General features: G+C 34.6%; 1 long non-coding RNA gene across 1 annotated transcript; it reads right to left on the bottom strand.

Annotated features, from left to right (window-relative positions):
* Positions 1–8,843: 8,843 nt before the first annotated feature.
* On the bottom strand, positions 8,844–15,130 carry LOC146995550 (uncharacterized). The gene is made up of 2 exons (XR_015043136.1): positions 14,691–15,130; positions 8,844–9,472 (listed from the first exon to the last, which is right to left on the bottom strand). It is a non-coding gene; the product is annotated as an uncharacterized LOC146995550 (long non-coding RNA).
* Positions 15,131–18,148: the final 3,018 nt, after the last annotated feature.

Below are 18,148 nucleotides of genomic sequence, written 5' to 3' on the forward strand. Positions count from 1 at the left end.
ATGACTGATGGGATTTCCTCCCCAAAGAATATCACACTTTACCTCTCCACCTGAAGACCTCATGCAGCTCATTAAGCTAGATAAATTAATTACTAATATATTTCCACATATTTGCTTTAATTCCCACATCTAATGATGAACTTGCAAATCAGTCATTTGCCTGATCCATATGGCAAGCCGCCACTGCCTGTCACGATATCTGATAAGAAAAATCAAACATTTATTTAAGAAATTAAAATTTTGTATTATTTCATGTTTCCATTAAAGTAGGGGTTTTCAACGTTTCATGCCTGAGAGCCACATGGATAAATTCATAAAGATCCGCGGGCCACGTGTCTGACAAAAAAATAGTGTAGTCTGAAAATTTATAAAAAAAGGAGCTTTGTTTTGTAAGACTATAACTCATTCTAGCCAAAGATATAGTGTTACAGATTTGCATATATATATATATATATATATGTGTGTGACTTTTTGGAACCAAAACATCAAATGGAAATTGAATTAAAATGTTTTGAAACTTTTTTTTAACTATGAAAAAAAAAGCGTAAAGATGATTGTACGGAACGATGTTACAAAATGCATTTACAATAAAAAAAGAAAACAAATTACATTACTGGTGGGATATGGTAGATACTTTAGTTTTAAAGTAAAATTTGACGTTGTTTTTGCTTGATTAGAGCTTCAATATCCGGTTTAATCTGTCTTGCTGAGTTTCCTCCAAATGTCTGTTTGTCAGCCGTGTTCTTGTTTTCGATTTTAGGATTTTAATTTTACTACAGAGCTGTTCACGTATGTAGGTACTGCCAAAGAAAGAAGACAAGAAGTGTGTATGTTTACGAATTCCCTGGATACTTGTCTTCGGTCACGTACTTCGAATAAAAATTAATTAGTGTAGGATTTTCAAGAAACTTGTGTTTTACTGCAGTCACACTCTAAATCTATAAATTCTAATTGAAGTTCAGGTGAAACACTTGCAACGTCTACTGAAAATGGTAAGGAGAACAATCTAATTTCATTTTTACGAAAATCACATAATCTGCTTTTGAATTGAAATTTGAAATGCATTGTACATAATTATTTGTATTCCACGCTGTAGAGTTCTTTGCACACTCCACCAATTTTAGAAAAGTGAGTGGGATTCTTATTTAGCTATTGACTTTCCCAGAGGATTAATTTTGTATTAAAAGCTTTTTACAATATAACAAAGATTATGAACAAGTAGATCTTTTAATTAAGACGCAATAAAACGTCGAACAAATATAGTAGACGATACTTTTACCCTGTTTGAAGGTAATAAAGATGATTTAAATAAAGTTCTTTCAACAATGAATTCCATTGATCCTGCTATTCAATTCACTTTTGAACTTGAGACTTGAAAATCTCTTCCGTTTCTCGACACTCTAGTCACGCAAAACACATCCATCTTCAGTACTACGGTTTACTGAAGCCTTCCACCTCACTTCAAATCATGTCATCCGACTAAACAAAAGTTAGCTTCATTTTATTCCTATGTTTTCCGGGCTCTTCAAGTTTGCTCCTCCAAACTATCCTTTGATGAAGAACTAAATTATTTAAAAGCGATAGCTATTGACAGGGGCTTTTCACCCAACATTATTAATGAAGCAGTTAAAAACTTCTCATCTCAACACACAAAAAAGCCCACTCTTGTTTTAGGAGATTATAAAAATTCCGTTGCCATTCCCTTCTTTCCATCAATTGGCTATAAGTTTGCACGTATTTTGCAGAAAATTGAAATTTGAAATGCATTGTACATAATTATTTGTACAATGCATTTCAAATTCGGGTCATTTATTCTCCCATCAATAAAATTCCGAGTTCTATACTCAAGGACCCCATTCCGGATATGAATTCCTGGGGTATTTATAGGATTCCTTGCCAGTTTGGTTTAAATTACATCGCCCAAACTAAGAGAGCCTTAAAATTTCGCGTTAAAGAACATGAGGCATATGTTAGGAAAAAGGAAACACAGAAGTCTTCTGTTGCCCAACATTGTTGGTATGAAAATCACAATTTAAATGTTTCTGCTGCCAAAATTATTCAAAAAGCATCTTCCATTGGTGAACTGGATTTTCTAGAGGCATTTCACATTAAAAAAATCTTTCTGTTCTAGTTAATGACCCTGATTCCAATCCACTTTGCCTTCAGCCTTTAAAGAAATTATGTTTTAGTTCTGGTTTCTTCAACAGATGGCGCCAGTAGCTTGTTTCTTGTCCTGGCTTTTCTTGTCTTATGTTGTCATTATATCTTATCTCGTTCATTTGCTCTTTTGCAGCTGAATATGATGGTTCGGTAAAACCATCGAAACTAGTCCTGCGATATTTGAAAATATAACGCTGATTTTCGTTGTTTGACTTCTAAATTAATATAGGTAAATCTTTTCCCTGTAAGCGGTAATTCATATCATTGAGATGACCTGCAATGTCTGCAAGAAATGCAAAGTCTCTCAACCATATCTCATCACTGAACTCGTGAATAGAGTTTCCTTTAGATTCCATGAGTTGTTGAATTTCGCTCTTCAAACAAAACAGACGCTGAAGCATCTTTCTTCAAGAGTGGACAAGATCAAACAAGAGTGGCCTCAACCAAGGTACTTCCACATAATACACAACATCACCATATTCAGCTTCCAAATCAATCAAGAACTGTTCAAATTACCTGTGATTAAGTCCTCTAGACCGAATGAAATTAACCACTTTTACAACAACACTCATCACATTGTTCAAAGTTTGAGAATAACTTCTTGCACAAATTTTCTTGAAGAATGATGCAGTGGAAAATCATCATAGTATTATTTCCACTAGCCTTCATATGAGATATGAGTAATGTTCTTAATTTCATTTTGTCTCCAGTCATAGATGTAGCACCATCCGTGGTTATAGCAGATATATTACCGAAGTCAACATTACATTTATCCAAAGTTTGTGTCAGACTGGAATATAAATCCATTCCTCGTATTGTACTTTTAAGTGCAACAACTCTGGCTTATTCCTCTACTATTGTGAAGTCTCTATCAACGCAACGAATAAAAATGGTTACTTGTGCAATATCTAAATTGTTGCATCTGTCGATTCATCTATCGCTACAGAATAAGACTCAAATTTTTTGCATTTACATTTTAATTTTCTGAATATATCTCTTGCGAGATCCTATATGCGCTTGGCTACTGTCACACCAGACAAGCTAATATTCGATATGACTCGAAAGCCAAAGTACATCAACTGCACTCTGAAGACATTCTTTTGAAATTCTCCATAAGAAAATGGTTTTCCACCCTTAGCAATTTTTCTGCTATTACGTAACTAACACGAACACTATTTTCATATTCTTTATTCGCTGTGGTGAAGAAAGACTGCTGAAAATTTAGTTTTGATTTTAATTCACTCACCTTATCACTTCGAAAATGACCTTCCAGTGCAGAATGTGTCTCACTGTGCTTAGTATCATATTTCTTAATGTTGTATTCCTTCATCACAGATACACTGCCGTTGCAAATAAGGCAAACTGCCTAAAATTCGTCATTTTCAGAAAATTTTACCTCAAATAATATGAGGCATGTCAATAAAATGTTTTAAATATCAAGAATAGGAGGGATTTTTTTTTACGAGAAAAAGCTGACAAGGCAAGTTTTCTTGAAATCAAAAATTCTTCAATGTTTCTTCAAATTCAAATGTGGGGCCACTAAAACACCTTCAGCGGGCTACGGGTTGAAGAACCCTACATTAAAGTAATGGCAGCAACATCGAGTTAATTTGCTGACTTGTTTGACATTTTATACATAAAACATTATAATAAATTCAGCAGCAATGATTAGACCCCATAAAATTTGAGTTACTTTCGAAGTTTGAGAAAATAATGAATTAATGTTCATTTCAATTGAAGTGGTTGCCATTTGTATGAGGTTTATTATGCTGAAAGCCAGCTTTGAACCGCGACCGCAACGGTTAAGTGTGGAGCCATATTTCTGTGACCCTTCACACGCGCATCGCGATTGCACTAATACCTGCTCTACTATTTCTTTGGTTATTTTAACGTTCATCTGAAATCTCTCCGCTTAGTTTTGTACAATAACTTATAGGAATAACTATTCATGCTCGGTTCAAAACTGTTCGATAATTTTCTAAAATGTTTCAAAATTTATCTTTGTATGTCTGAAAACGGACGACATTCGCATTTTCAGACTTGTCTTTAACAGAGACGATTTCAATGAGGAATATCTTCTATACTTCAAAATCTCCTTATAAGTTGGCTGTGATTCGTATAATATATATGCGTTCCGATGCAAAACACAACGAAAGACCATATTAGTCTATGAAAGTCAATATTACGTAAAATGAAATAAAAAAATTACAGTATTCAGCGTTAGTAACAATTATTATGTCACTGGAAACTGCATATGTGTGCCGACAATAAAATAATCACCAGTATATGAGGCGAATGAAGAAATATGGTGAAGTGAAAAGTGGAAAAAAGGTTAAAAGCAGTAAGAAAAAAAATTCAAAGGTTTCAGATTTTAAATTAATTAAAAATTTAATTGCGTTAAATTACTTTTTTAACGTTTTCCTTATTTTTTAAATATCATGTTCTTTGTATTCAAACCATGAAACTCAGTTCAACAGCAATATCACAAAATAATTTTTAAATGAGTATATCTTTAGAAATTCCGATACAGAGTCTCGTGCCCTGGAGATAAAAATGTTTTTCTTTCGCACAGTGTTGCCACTACTTGCTTCAAATCGTTTAGTGTTTTGGTCAATAACACGTTGAAGTGTTTCTGAACAAGAAATTGATAATAAAACAAATTTCAAATTCAAACTAGGGCTTCCACATGCCCATATTCTATGGAAGATTACGTTATTCCAAATTTCAATGGCTTTAGGTTACGCTATTTTACAGTGCGAGGAATATACATACATTTATGCAGATTCTTCACTATTTAATTTCTTTAAATATAATATAGGGCGATAATATTGGGTGGGAACAATTTGAAAAGTGATTCGCCGTTTATAGTTTTTAACGCCAAATGCCCATGTACTTTAAGTTTACATTTCTCAGCTTTAAAACAATACTTTTATTCTATTTGGGTCTTTCAAGATGACGTATTTATCTGTTTTGGAAAATTTCAAGATGCAACATTATTTGACACATCTTTTCAAATCAAGAAAGTATCTCTGCCCTGAATGCTGTTGATGTGTAGTTGTGAAGAATATCCAGTTGCGTTGATAATATTGTATGATACTTCAGTATTCCTTTCTGCAATGGCAATGAAATTCAAGTACTTATTTAACGTTCAAAATTGCATTTCTTGTCAATTTTTTGTCAGCAGTGTATTATACAAGCAAATAAATATTTACTTAATTATATGTAGTTGAAGAAAGTCTGTCGAAGAGAAACCTTTATTTACAATGTATTGATTATACATTACAGTTGCAAGTAATGAGGTTTTCTATTCGTTCAATTTATATCTTTAAGACAAAAATATACCCACTGGCAAAATGACTTGTATGTATATTATTTGATTACGACAAAGCATGCATGGGTTGTCTGCCTAAGGGGAAATGTCTTCTTGGAAGGAGTTTTAAGGGAAACTAGCTAGTATATTCCTTAAACAGTAGACAAATCATGAAAACGCCGATGCAATCAGCCCGTCTGTCTAGAATCGAGCTCAGGTCGAAGTACCAGTGTTCAGCATCATTATTGCACGGCTGCTCATAGGTCAATGTAGCTGGATAACACAACAACTCTGTTTTCACACCATCTATATATATAAAGAAGAAAATTTGTGTGTTTCTCACCAAACTTTCTACAATTGTTTTCTGGGTCTTGCAAAGGTCGACCACCACTTTTTTCCAAAATGAAGTAGCTAAAATCGGAGATATTAATTAAAAACTTGGGAAAATGATAATTTTCGCCCTAATATTTCCGAGTGGCAACCCTCTCGCAATCAAATCCTAGAGATTATTAATAAAAAATTTCTAAGTTTGACAATGAAATAAAAATAGAATTGCCAAACATTAAATACATTATTCCCGATTCCAAAAATCCGTGGTAAGCCATTTCGACTAGTCCCATCTTCTTTCGAATTTAATCAGCTGACATACTAATTAAAAACTCTGAAAGCGCTGATTTTCGCACACATTTTTCCGAGTGGCAACAGTTTCGAGCTTTGGAGATAAAAATGCTTTATTTCGAAGTGTTGCTACCGCTCGCTTTCAAATCATGGAGTTTTTTAATAAAAATTTGCAAGTTTTACAAAATCTATACATATAAAGAAGAATGTATGTTTGTTTGTTCATGTTATTAATTTCTGATGAATAAAGGTCAAGATTTTGCCACATTTAATCAACTAAAATTAATTATAGGTGAAATATTGAATGGAAATTAAGCTTTTAGGACTATTTGATAAGAAAAACAAAAATCGTTCAAAACTGCGTGCCATTGTTGCTGATATAATGAAACAGAATTAGCTTATTTTTCTATCGAAAATTTTTATGTGGGTTCCATATCGCATCAGACTGAAAAATGTATGAATGTGAATTGTACTTTTTTTTTATCGTTTTTAGAGAAGGATTATAGCGGTATTACAGATCTGTGCTGTTAGATGCATTGCTCTCAATCCAACTTGTACTTCCGCTAGTCTCAAAATAAATTTGCAAGTTTTATTCTTTTGTAACTAGTTGAATTTTATCTGCAATCCACGTTTACATGGAAACTTTGAAAGAGAAATTAAAGGGCCTGTTTTATACCTTGATGCAGATATAAGGATACTGCACATAGCAGGTAATTCTCAGTAATCTGAAATACTTCCACAATGGATCTTTGAGAATTTTCCTAATTAAATACCAAAGGACCAACGATATAAATTTCCAAGCACCTACTATCTTAAATATCGTTTCATTCCACGCGCTTTACCAGCTCATATCAAGTGAGATGTAATTAGTACTTTGACACATACGTGATTATACTGAGTTTCTGCTGTTTAGGGAGTACCTGCTAGTAACCTCAGATTATCCAACTGTGGGCGTTGTAGTGGGATGTCCTTTATTGAGTTCTAGAGCCAAGTGAACCTGAATAAGAGTTGGGGGGGGAAATGCTTAATGTTGTAACGATTCTGAGGAAACATTTATGTGGAACAAAATTTAAAAGAGTATAAACAAACATGACACTCAGAGAGAAACTCTAAATTATTATTAGGTCCCAGGCAAAATTTCTGTATATGGAACATGAGTCGTTTTCTTAGAAATGTTTCTACTGTTGGCTTTTTCGGAGGGAAGGAGTTTCGAGTTACTTGAGGGTTTTGGTTAGTTAAACGAGACAGTCCGAATTTCAATGTGCTACCTGTTATTAAATGATTTAGCTTAAAGAGCTATTTTGAGCTGTGATTTACATGATTATTGGATGAATGCTAAAACTTTCTAAAAAATCTTTTTAGTATCATAATTATAATACCTGAGACATGTTGTTCTGTATAAAGGAAAAACGGTGACAGATATCAGCGATAGAAAACTAACAGCAAAGTGATTTGTTGAGGCACTTGTGTTGAAAGCGACCTCTGTTATTTATAAAAAGAATGATTATCCTATCTTAACGTTGAGCTTCTATTCAGAAAACAATGAGATTTCTTTTCTACCTTATTTTCTATTACGTGATATCAGATATTTAGAAGAGATCTGTTTGGCAAAATATACTTTAACAAAAAAAAAATTTCTTCCATCAATCTCAATAGTGGCTTCTTTGGACCTTGCACGAAAGAGACTGAGTGGGCCGAACTTGTGTTCTTCACATCTCGGAAGAATATCATGTGATGTACCAACAATTTACGTTGTGTGGTATTAGCGTTTCATAATACAGCCAAACCCCAAAACACACGCCAAAATAATAGTAATACATATTTATCTTGTGAGTAAAATTGAGAAGACTTGGACTGTTGTTGCTTTAAAAATGAATTAGGTATAAAAGATTAGGCATTAAAAATTGTTTACTATATTATTTTATAATTATTTATCTAGTTATTCGAATTTTTCAGTTTTTAGCATTTGAAATCATTTGTATACTTTGTTTCAGAAATTTCTTGCAAATATTTCTGAAGAAGTAAGGATTCTGAAACTGAATTAATTTCATGTAACGGTTATATTAAAAAACGAAAGATGATAAGAAGCAATACTTTTTTAGTTTAATTAATTAACTGCTGGAAAACACAAACTGCAATCATTATTCCAGCTCCAATAAAAGTAAAATATAATTATCAAAATAAAATATTCTAGCAACGATAATAACGATAAGTCATATAAATAATTAAATATATAACTTCAACTCTTTGAACAAGATTTGTATCTGTGATTGTAATCTTATCCAAAGATTTGTAATTTTTGAATAAGATGTAAATTTTCAGAGGCCGGACTCATGTTAATTTTTAATGGTAATCAAAGTAATGTGAAAGTGGACTAAAAGGCAATAAAATTTTAAAATATCTCCCAAATCTGTATACAGGAGGACTGGACTGGTTCTGTTAATTGGCAAGAAAACTTGATCATGCTTTTATTGTCGCAGATAATTTAAATATAATTCTAAAAAAGCTTTCCTTCCATGCAAATGTTATTTCTTGCTTGGTGTTATTTATAACAAAAGTGCTTTTATTGGGTTACAAACTTTTCCATTTGTGCATTGTTTTGTTGTTAACATATGATATATGCACACCTTTCTTCTTGCTTGTTTATACTATAGATATAGCGCAACTTTTATAAATTATGACAGCAAATATTGTAAGAATGTAAAATAATAAAAGAAGTGTTATTTCAGCCCCCTCAAAAAAGGAAAATGCATACTTAGCAATATTTTACCCTTTATTAAACTTTACAACTCAGTACATCATACATAATTAGAATAATCATCCTACATAATTAGAACAGTCTTTGAGTTGTAAGCGTCTTATTAATAATGGAGGTAAACCCAGTTGAAAGGCATCTCTTTCTACATTCTGAAGTCTTTTCCTGATACTAATGTAACACAAGTTTTCCAGCGTATGACACTGCTTGGATTTATCATTTATATATATAAGCATCTTAATGCTTTCTTCATTTCCAGAGATTATCAAATTATTTCTCCAATTCTGTGTGCATAATTTAGCACCAGCAATTATAAGTAAATCCACAAATCTCTGGCTACCTCTTCTACATGCATAGAACAATGGGGTAAAACCATACTCATCACGTCTGTCGATTTCAGCTCCAGAAATGAGCAATTTTCGCACTAAAATTTCTTGTTTTTCGATAACTGCCAAGTGAAGAACAGTACTACCCAACCTAGTGGCATTAACGTCACATCCCCGTTCTATGAAGAGCGTAAATAAATCTGCATATGAATATTTTTCACTACCTGAATTTATTTCGTCGAAAGCAGATCTGAATACAACAAACATCAATAATGTTGTTCCGATATCATCGGTGAGGTGAATCTGAAAAAAGAAAAAGTTTAGAACTTTGTAAAAGGGAAAATATTTTAATAATAAAAAAATTACAAAAGCATACAAAAATAATTGATAAACAATAAAGTCATAAAAATGTCTATTTTTCATCTGAAGAAAATCCACAGCTGTCAACAATGAAATCTCAAAAACTGGAGATTTTTGTAACGTGATTGAAAACCAGTAGAGTTAGCATCTATGAAAACCCTAAATATGAGCAATCTCTATGCAAGATATACAGAAAAATGTGGTTGAATATTTCCCCAACTGAATTAAATAAAAAAAACAAATGCATGTCCAGTAATTAACAATATGGATACAAAGCATTATTAGAAATTCCTTTTCGTCAAGAAAATAATGCATTTATTTATTAAAGCACAGAATTTTTCTAACAAAACACCTAATAGTTGTAACATTTTTTACCCTTAAAAGAAATTTCACTGCTGAAAATGCAGCTGTGAAATGAATTGCTTAATTTCTAACTTAATTTGGACCTCACCATCGTTACTGAGATTTTCCAGGTACTTTTTTTTTCCCCTCGATTTTGTACTAAAATTGGAGGAAATTGTATATGTCTCAAATGAAGAATTTCAAAGTAAAGAAAAATGAAGTTAAAGAATGAGAGGGGCGTTCTAAAATACAATTTTGAAAAATAAAAATGATAATATAAAATTAAATTCAGTAGGTAGGCAAGCATATAATAAAAAAAAGACATGTAAATTTTATTATTATCCTCAGTATTGTAACATGAATGGCATTTCACATCAAGAACAAAATATTTTAACACTAGTATATGTGTCTGTCACAGCTCTGTTATTATATGATACATGCAAACAGTTAGAACTGGATAAACCATTTAGCAAAATAAGCATATTTTTAGGGCAACAAGGAAATGGTCATTAGGAACAAAACGTCGTTAGAAACTCGAGGAAAGGATGTACTTTTAAAGGAAAGGATGCAGTAAAACTGGCATAAAAAAAAATTTATGCCAGTTTTACTGTGGATTGAACCAAGACCAAGAAAGAAGAAATGGGGGGGGGGGAGAAGTAAATGTATATGAGGCTTAGTCTAAATCTGGGTCTACATATTTTATATATACAGTATGTATATATAAAATAATAATAATCTTCATAATATGCACATGGAAATGTAAATTTTAAAATTTAGTTTAATTAAATATTTATTTTATAAGGCAAATGGATAATTTTAAGAAAAAAATTGAAAATTATTTTGAGTTTTCTTTTTCTGTGTGACAAGTGAAATATCTGTTAAGAATCTATGATAATTATTTAGGAAGATCAAATTAGATTCAACATTTCAAACCTAACAATTTTTATTTCATCTTCACCTCCAAACTACACACGTGCACCATCGCGCGCGTTCGACGACTGACTCTCTCCTTGAGAATCTTGGGATAGAATTTTGTGGTCTGTAATTATATGCTGCCATCTCTCAGCTGTTCTGGGGTTAAATTGGTATGATATTTTTTTAGACTTTTTCAAATAAGATAAACCACAACAAGAGTATCCCCCCAGTGAACAAGCGAAGTGAAAGAACGACAGTATTTACACATACATAGCATAAACAAAAGGGAATTGGGATGCTGGGTTGTGTCAGTTGCTGAAATCACTTACATACATGAAATTAAATAAAAGTAGAAAACAAAATAAAGTAATACAGGTTAAATCTAATTGACATGAATAAATGAAAATAAAGGTTTTTCAGTTCTGAAATTTGTAGAGAATAATTGTGATATGATGAACATTGAAAATCGAGTAACTCAAGAGTAATTATGATCAAGTTAACCAATTTCTGTGATGAGTCTCTTGCTAAATTTCACAATTCATCCAGATTTTGTGGTTTTGGAATTGTTGACAGAGTTTCCAGTAGTATTTCCTGGGACTTTAGGTTCATGCTCGTGAGGAATTTGTTGTATTTCATCATTATACATGAATGCAGGTTTCACTCTGTCTAGGGAAACATTGCTTTGCCTGACATTTATGGATATTTTTATAACTTTGTCGCTTCGACTTATGACTTTGTGGGGACCTGTATATGGTTGAGTGAGCGGTGGTGTTATTTTGTCCACACGAAGGAAAACATGTGTACACTTTTGCAATTCTGGGTGCACAAAGATTCTTGTTTGGTGATTTTGGTTGGGAAATGGCTTTAACTGCTGCATTTGTGCCTGGAGTTTCTGCACATACTCATAAGATGGAGTTGTATTTTGGGCACTTTGGGAAAATAAATCTGCTGGAAGTCTTAGTGAAGTTCCATACACAAGATCAGCACTTGATGCTTGTATGTCTGTTTTAACAGCAGCTCGAATGCCAAGGAGAACTGTTGGTAATGATTCAGTCCATCTTGGGTTTTCATGGGCTTTTAAAGAATTTTTCAAGACTCTGTGAAAACGTTCTACTAAGCCATTTGCTTGGGGATGAAAGGCTGTAGTACGAATTCTTCTTGTTCCCATAATTTGTGTGAGCTCACTGAACAGAGGTGACTCAAACTGGCGACCCTGATCTGTGGTGATGGTAGATGGGCATCCAAAGCGGGATATCCATCCTTCGAACAAGGCTCTGCATGCTGTTGCTGCTGTCATATCAGCGATGGGTATCACTTCAGGCCATCTGGTGAACCTGTCGATGATGGTGAGGCAGTACATTTTGCCCTCTGAAGGAGGCAAGGGTCCGATTAAATCCACATGCAGATGAGAAAATCGTGCGTCTGGTGTAGCAAATGTACCCAGAGGTGTTTTTGTGTGTTTGTGAACTTTGGATCGCTGGCATGCATCACAACTTTTTACCCAGTCTTTAATATTCTTTTTCATATTGGGCCAAACATAGCGAGCAGAAATTAATTTGCAAGATCCTGTTGTTCCTGGATGCGAGAGGTTCTGAAAATGGTCAAACACTATTTTACGAAAAGATGCTGGCACAATAGGTCTTGGAATTCCGGTTGATACATCACAGATGAGTTCTGTTGCTGACACTGGGCTGGGCATGGACTTTATTTCTAGTGAATGATTGCTGTTTTGCAGATTTTGTAAATCATCAGCTTTCTGAGCGTGACTAAAGGCTTCAAAATCAAGAAATGAGGAATTTGAGATGTTGTTTATCTCAATTCTGGATAATGCATCTGCAACGCTATTATTAACACCACTGGTATGACGAATGTCAGTGCTAAACTGAGAAATGAAATCAAGTCGACGCCATTGGCGCGGACTGCACTTCTCTGAATTTTGCTTAAAGGCGTAGATAAGAGGCTTTTGATCAGTGAAAATGATAAAGTTCCGACCTTCGAGCATGTGCCGGAATCTCTTCACCGCAGTGTAAATGGCCAATAGTTCTCGATCATAGGTGGAGAATTTTTGTTGACTGTTGGTGAGCTTAACAGAGAAGAATGCAATCGGTTCCCAGTTGGTTGTGTTGAGTTGCATCAAGGAACCATCAACTGCCAGGTCACTGGCATCAACCCAAACACTAAGTTTGGCTCCTGGAATTGGGTGACGAAGAAGAGTTGCGGTAGCTAGTGAATTTTTGGCATCTGTAAATGCCTGTTCGCTAGCCTCAGACCATTGAAGTGTTTCTTTGGGATCGTTTTGTTTAGGTTTTCTGCTCTTTTTATTATTTTTGATACCTTCTGAAAATTTATTTAAGGGTGCTAATATGTGTGCTGCTCTAGGAACGAAACGTCTATAGAAATTGAATAGACCTAAGAAGCGTCTTAATTGAATTATGGTAGTAGGTTTAGGAAAATTCAAAATACAGTCTACTCTATCTTTCAGGGGTTCTGTTCCTTCTTCAGATACTTTGACACCTAAGAAATTTATTGAGGAAACACCAAAAACACACTTAGAAGGTTTAAGGCTAAGGCCATAATTTTGCAATCTTTCAAAAAGTATTCTTAGATGCGAGATATGCTCTTCCTCAGATTTAGATGCTACTAATATATCGTCTACGAATGCATAAACAAATTTTAAATCTCGAGTAACTTCATCGATGAATCTTTGGAATGTGGCTGCAGCGTTACATAGGCCAAATTGCATGCGACAGCTTTCAAATAAGCCGAAGGGGGTGATTATAGCACTTTTGTGGATATCATCAGGATGTATAGGGATTTGATGATAGGCTTTAATTAAATCAAGGTACGAGAAAATTTTGCAGCCATGTAGTTCAGAAGTAAAATCTAAGATATTAGGAATGTTATAATTATCTTTTATTGTTTGTGCATTGAGGGCTCTGTAATCTCCTACAGGACGCCATTCCGTGCTGTCCTTTTTAGGGACCATATGCAAAGGTGATGCGTAGTTACTTTTTGAAGGACGAATGTGGCCTAATTCTATCATATTTTGGAATTCTTCTTTGGCGATTCGTAGGCGGTCTGGGGCAAGACGTCGTGCTTTAGCAGTGACGGGAGGTCCTGTGGTTTGGATGTGATGCACTACTGTGTGCTTAATTTCTTGGTCAGCACGGGGTGGTTTTGTGATTTCTGGAAATTCTAATAATAATTTATGGTATATACTGTCGCCAGATACTGTCTTTATTGAATGTATTGCACTAACTCGTAAACTGCATTTAGAGCCAAGATTAGTGTTACCGTCGATTAATCTTTTTGTGTGGAGGTTAGGCATCAAGTTGAAATTATACAAAAAATCTGCTCCAATAATAGGGGTTGAAACACTGCCGACAAGAAAGGTCCATCTGAATATGCGTCTTAAACCTAAGTCTAAGGAGAGATTTTGGCTAGTGTAGACGGAAATTGGTGTAGTGTTTGCTGCTGAAAGGGTCATCTGGATGCGATTTCGCCTTTGCAATGCTGTTGCTGGAATTATAGATACGTCAGAACCCGTGTCGATGAGGAAGTTGACATTTGTGCGCGCATCTCTAACAAAAAGGCGACGAGAATTGGAGGGCAAGGCTGTAGTCGCCGCTATGCCTCGCCTGGGCCGTTTTTTGAAAATTTACAGGGCGGGGTACACTTTATAGCTCTCTCACAAAATTTAAGGTGGTACCAACAGGTATCAAACTTGTTTTTATTTTGAGAGGGGCTGCGTTCTCTTTAGCCGCGATATTTATTCTGACTACGAGTGCGGCGACGATCACGCGAGATATCATCGATTCTTACGTGCAATTTTTTTTATCTCTGCGAGTAAACGTTCTTCAATGGAATCTGAAATATTAGCAGAACAAATATTTGTGGCACTTACCGCTACAGGAGATGGTGATACATCGATGACACGATCCGCAACTTCCGCAGCTTTATCCAAGGTTAAAGGCGTGTTCGCTGCGAGTATCGACCTGTACGAAACTCGGGATGTGCTGTAAAAACAGTTAGCATTAGTTCATCGGAAACGCTGTATGACTCAGCGCGTCGTCGCATTATGCGTAAGAGTTCACTTGGCCGGCGATCTCCCAACTGTTCGCCGCCGAGGAGTTTTTTCATTTCTTGATGCGTCGGTTCTCCGCACCGCTTGATTAGCTCAGTTTTAATGTGATTGTAAGGATCCGTGGAGTTGGGGGCTTTGATCACATCTCTCACAATTGATGCGGCTTCGGCGGGCAGGTGCGAAACAATGTAATTATACTTCGTGCGAGACTCCGATATCGCTTTCGGTGTTCCCAATTCAAATGTTGCTTCGCACATAGTGAACCATAGTGAAAGATCGGCGAAGTTGTACACAGGTATCTTTACTGCTCCGATTATTGCTGTTCCTTCAGTCATTTCCAGTCACGTGGCTAAGTCCCAAGTAATATGTAAAAAAAAGAGAATTTTTTTTTTTTTTTTCCGTGCAAATATTAGTTTAAAACAATAACGCTTGGTTGCTGCAAGGCCGGGTCATCATTGTTAAGAATCTATGATAATTATTTAGGAAGATCAAATTAGATTCAACATTTCAAACTTAACAATTTTTATTTCATCTTCACCTCCAAATTACACACGTGCACCATCGCGCGCGTTCGACGACTGACTCTCTCCTTGAGAATACAAGCGTCTACGGAGAGAAGGCAACTTTTGGGATCATGAATCTGATCCTCCCGTCTTACGCGCATCTCAGTTTGCGCATCATGTGACGTTACCAGATACGTCAAAAATGTGTCTGTTTACATTTTGCATTTGACTTCGTGCGTTTTATGCTTCGTTAGTATGTGAATTTTGCTTTCACATATTTATAATGAACTGAAGAATCTCTCAATAAAAGACCCTTCTCACGGACAAATACTTAGGAATATTGTGAGGATTCTGCTTCAGAATATTAGAATATATAGCACCAATTTAAATGAGCTGGGTGGTGATATCAATGATCATTCAAGACAATAGATCTGAAATTCACATTTCCGCTTTGATTACGATTGGTAACATCTTTCAGAAAACTGTAATTTCAAAATCTTACAACTGTTCTATTTGCAAAAAGTGTTTTTCAAATGCCAGCAATTTATAGCATCATTTGAAGAACATACATTCCAATAAAAAGCATATTTCTACTGCTGAAATATTTAATTCCAATTCAGATCATGCATTTTATAAAGTCGTCAATGGTAATTCGATTTCATATACTTTTGCTTCAAAATCCAGTATAACGTCAAAAAACTTTTAGCTGCCCTGATTCCAAAAAAATGTTTCTCAAGTAACAATCTAAAATGTCACTGCATGAAATTGCATCTATCACAACAAACAACATTACTCAAAGCAAGTAAAAATAAAGTTTTCCAATTTAAATGCAGTTTATATAGTCGTCAGTTCAACAATAATAAAAATTTATTATTTTCACAATCAGATAGTGCATTTACTGCCCTTGAGTGTTCATCATTAAAAAATTATATAAATGCACATTATGTAATGAAGGTTTTCCAAAGGAAAACTTTTCATTACATTTGCAAATGGAACATGAAATAGTCATTGAAAAAGAAGAGAGAGATTTCTCTGTGTTTAATGATTTCATGTTGTGAAAGGAGAATTTTGAAATGGAAACATAATCTAAATTTTTTTAATTTACAAAGAAACATGACCCATTACATGTAAAAGATATTTATTTTATATGCCATCATTCAGGACATTATTTTATATCTAAAGTGCAAGGCATGGGACATTTAAAAATACAAGGGAGTAACAAAATTAATTCTTATTGCCCAGTAAGCCAGTTTAATAATGGAAAATGTACTGCTTATATAGAAAAACCCATTGTAAGTCATAGAAAGGGTATAGGGCATCTGTCTCTTACAAAATTAGAATGGCAGTTATACCATTCTAATGTTAATTTATGTAACTTAAATTGCTGGAAAAGTATCTTTTGATGAAATTTTAGATAAAATTCAAGATTCTGTATATGATACTGCATCTTTTGAGAAAGAATGATTTATGGAATATTGAAAATTCGGTACTCTTCCGTTATCAGAACCAGAATCAGAAATGTATGCATGTATGGCTGGATGAATGTGTTCATGTATGCATATATATGTGTACATATGAATGTATACATTTCTGAATCTGGTCCCAGTAACAGAAGTGTACCGAAAATTCTTATAATCCACAATCAAATGCTGTAAGGCATAAAAATGATTGTATAAATGTTAATGAAATGCCTGGGGTTAATGAAATTACTAGTGAGGATAACAACTCTATTTTATTTTATAAGCCTTAAAATAGAATTTTAGAAAGTTATCCTGAATTTTAAAATGATGATTTCACATTAATGAAAATGAATGACTCCTAGAGGCACTTTCTTCAGAAGTTGGGATCAGACTATATATGTATAAATGGTACACATAAATTGAACGGTTACAGAATTGAATTAACCACACTGCTTTTACTTGATGCTTTGCTTCACGGCTTTCCCTGTGCATTTATTATTACAAACAGAACTGAGCAGGAAGTTTTGTCTGTTTTCTTTGCACATCTGAAAGATAAAGTATGTCAGTTAACACCCAAAGTATTTATGAATATGAATACAAGCTAGTTTTGGCTCACCAGCGGCCGAACGGTAAAGTCACTGAACGCTGGTAGTTTGGTCCGAGGTTCAAGTCCCTCAAACGGGCTGTCTGCATGGGCATTTCCATGTTTTCCCCCATGTGTAATGTGTATACGAGCCAGTTTCCCTTAGAATGTCCTCCACAAAGGCATCCCTCCCCTTAGGCAGATGACCATCAAGTGCTTTGCCATAATAAAATAAACCAAACCAACAAACTAGTTTTGATTAAAAAGTCTTCCATGAAGGTTTCCCCCACATGATCTTTGCCATATTCCAGTTCCAACAATCAAATCAACACATTGTTATTTAACTACTTAATTTGAAGATTTTTGGGCCCACCAGTGGCCGAGCGAGCGATAAAGTCACTGAACACTAGTAGTTCGGTCTGAAGTTCGAATCCCGTGAACGGGCTGGCTGCATGGGCGTTTTCGTGGTTTTCCCCATGTGTAATGTGTATAGGAGCCAGTTTTCCATAGAAAGTCCTCCACGAAGGCATCCCTCCTCTTAGGCAGATAGCCCTCGAGGCTTTGCCATAATCACACGCACACATTTTGAAGATTTTATAGCAGATTATGAAATATACAATATTATATTGATGCAAAAATATATTTTTTACTCAATTCTGGAGAAGGGGGCAAGTGTTCATTTTCCCGTTTCCTGCAGATTCCTACAGTCTAGCATTTTCAAACCTAAAACAT

Source organism: Stegodyphus dumicola, chromosome 9 (assembly GCF_044657685.1).
Source record: "Stegodyphus dumicola isolate Sdum_Otavi_A_Nest chromosome 9, ASM4465768v1".
Classification (NCBI taxonomy): domain Eukaryota; kingdom Metazoa; phylum Arthropoda; class Arachnida; order Araneae; family Eresidae; genus Stegodyphus; species Stegodyphus dumicola.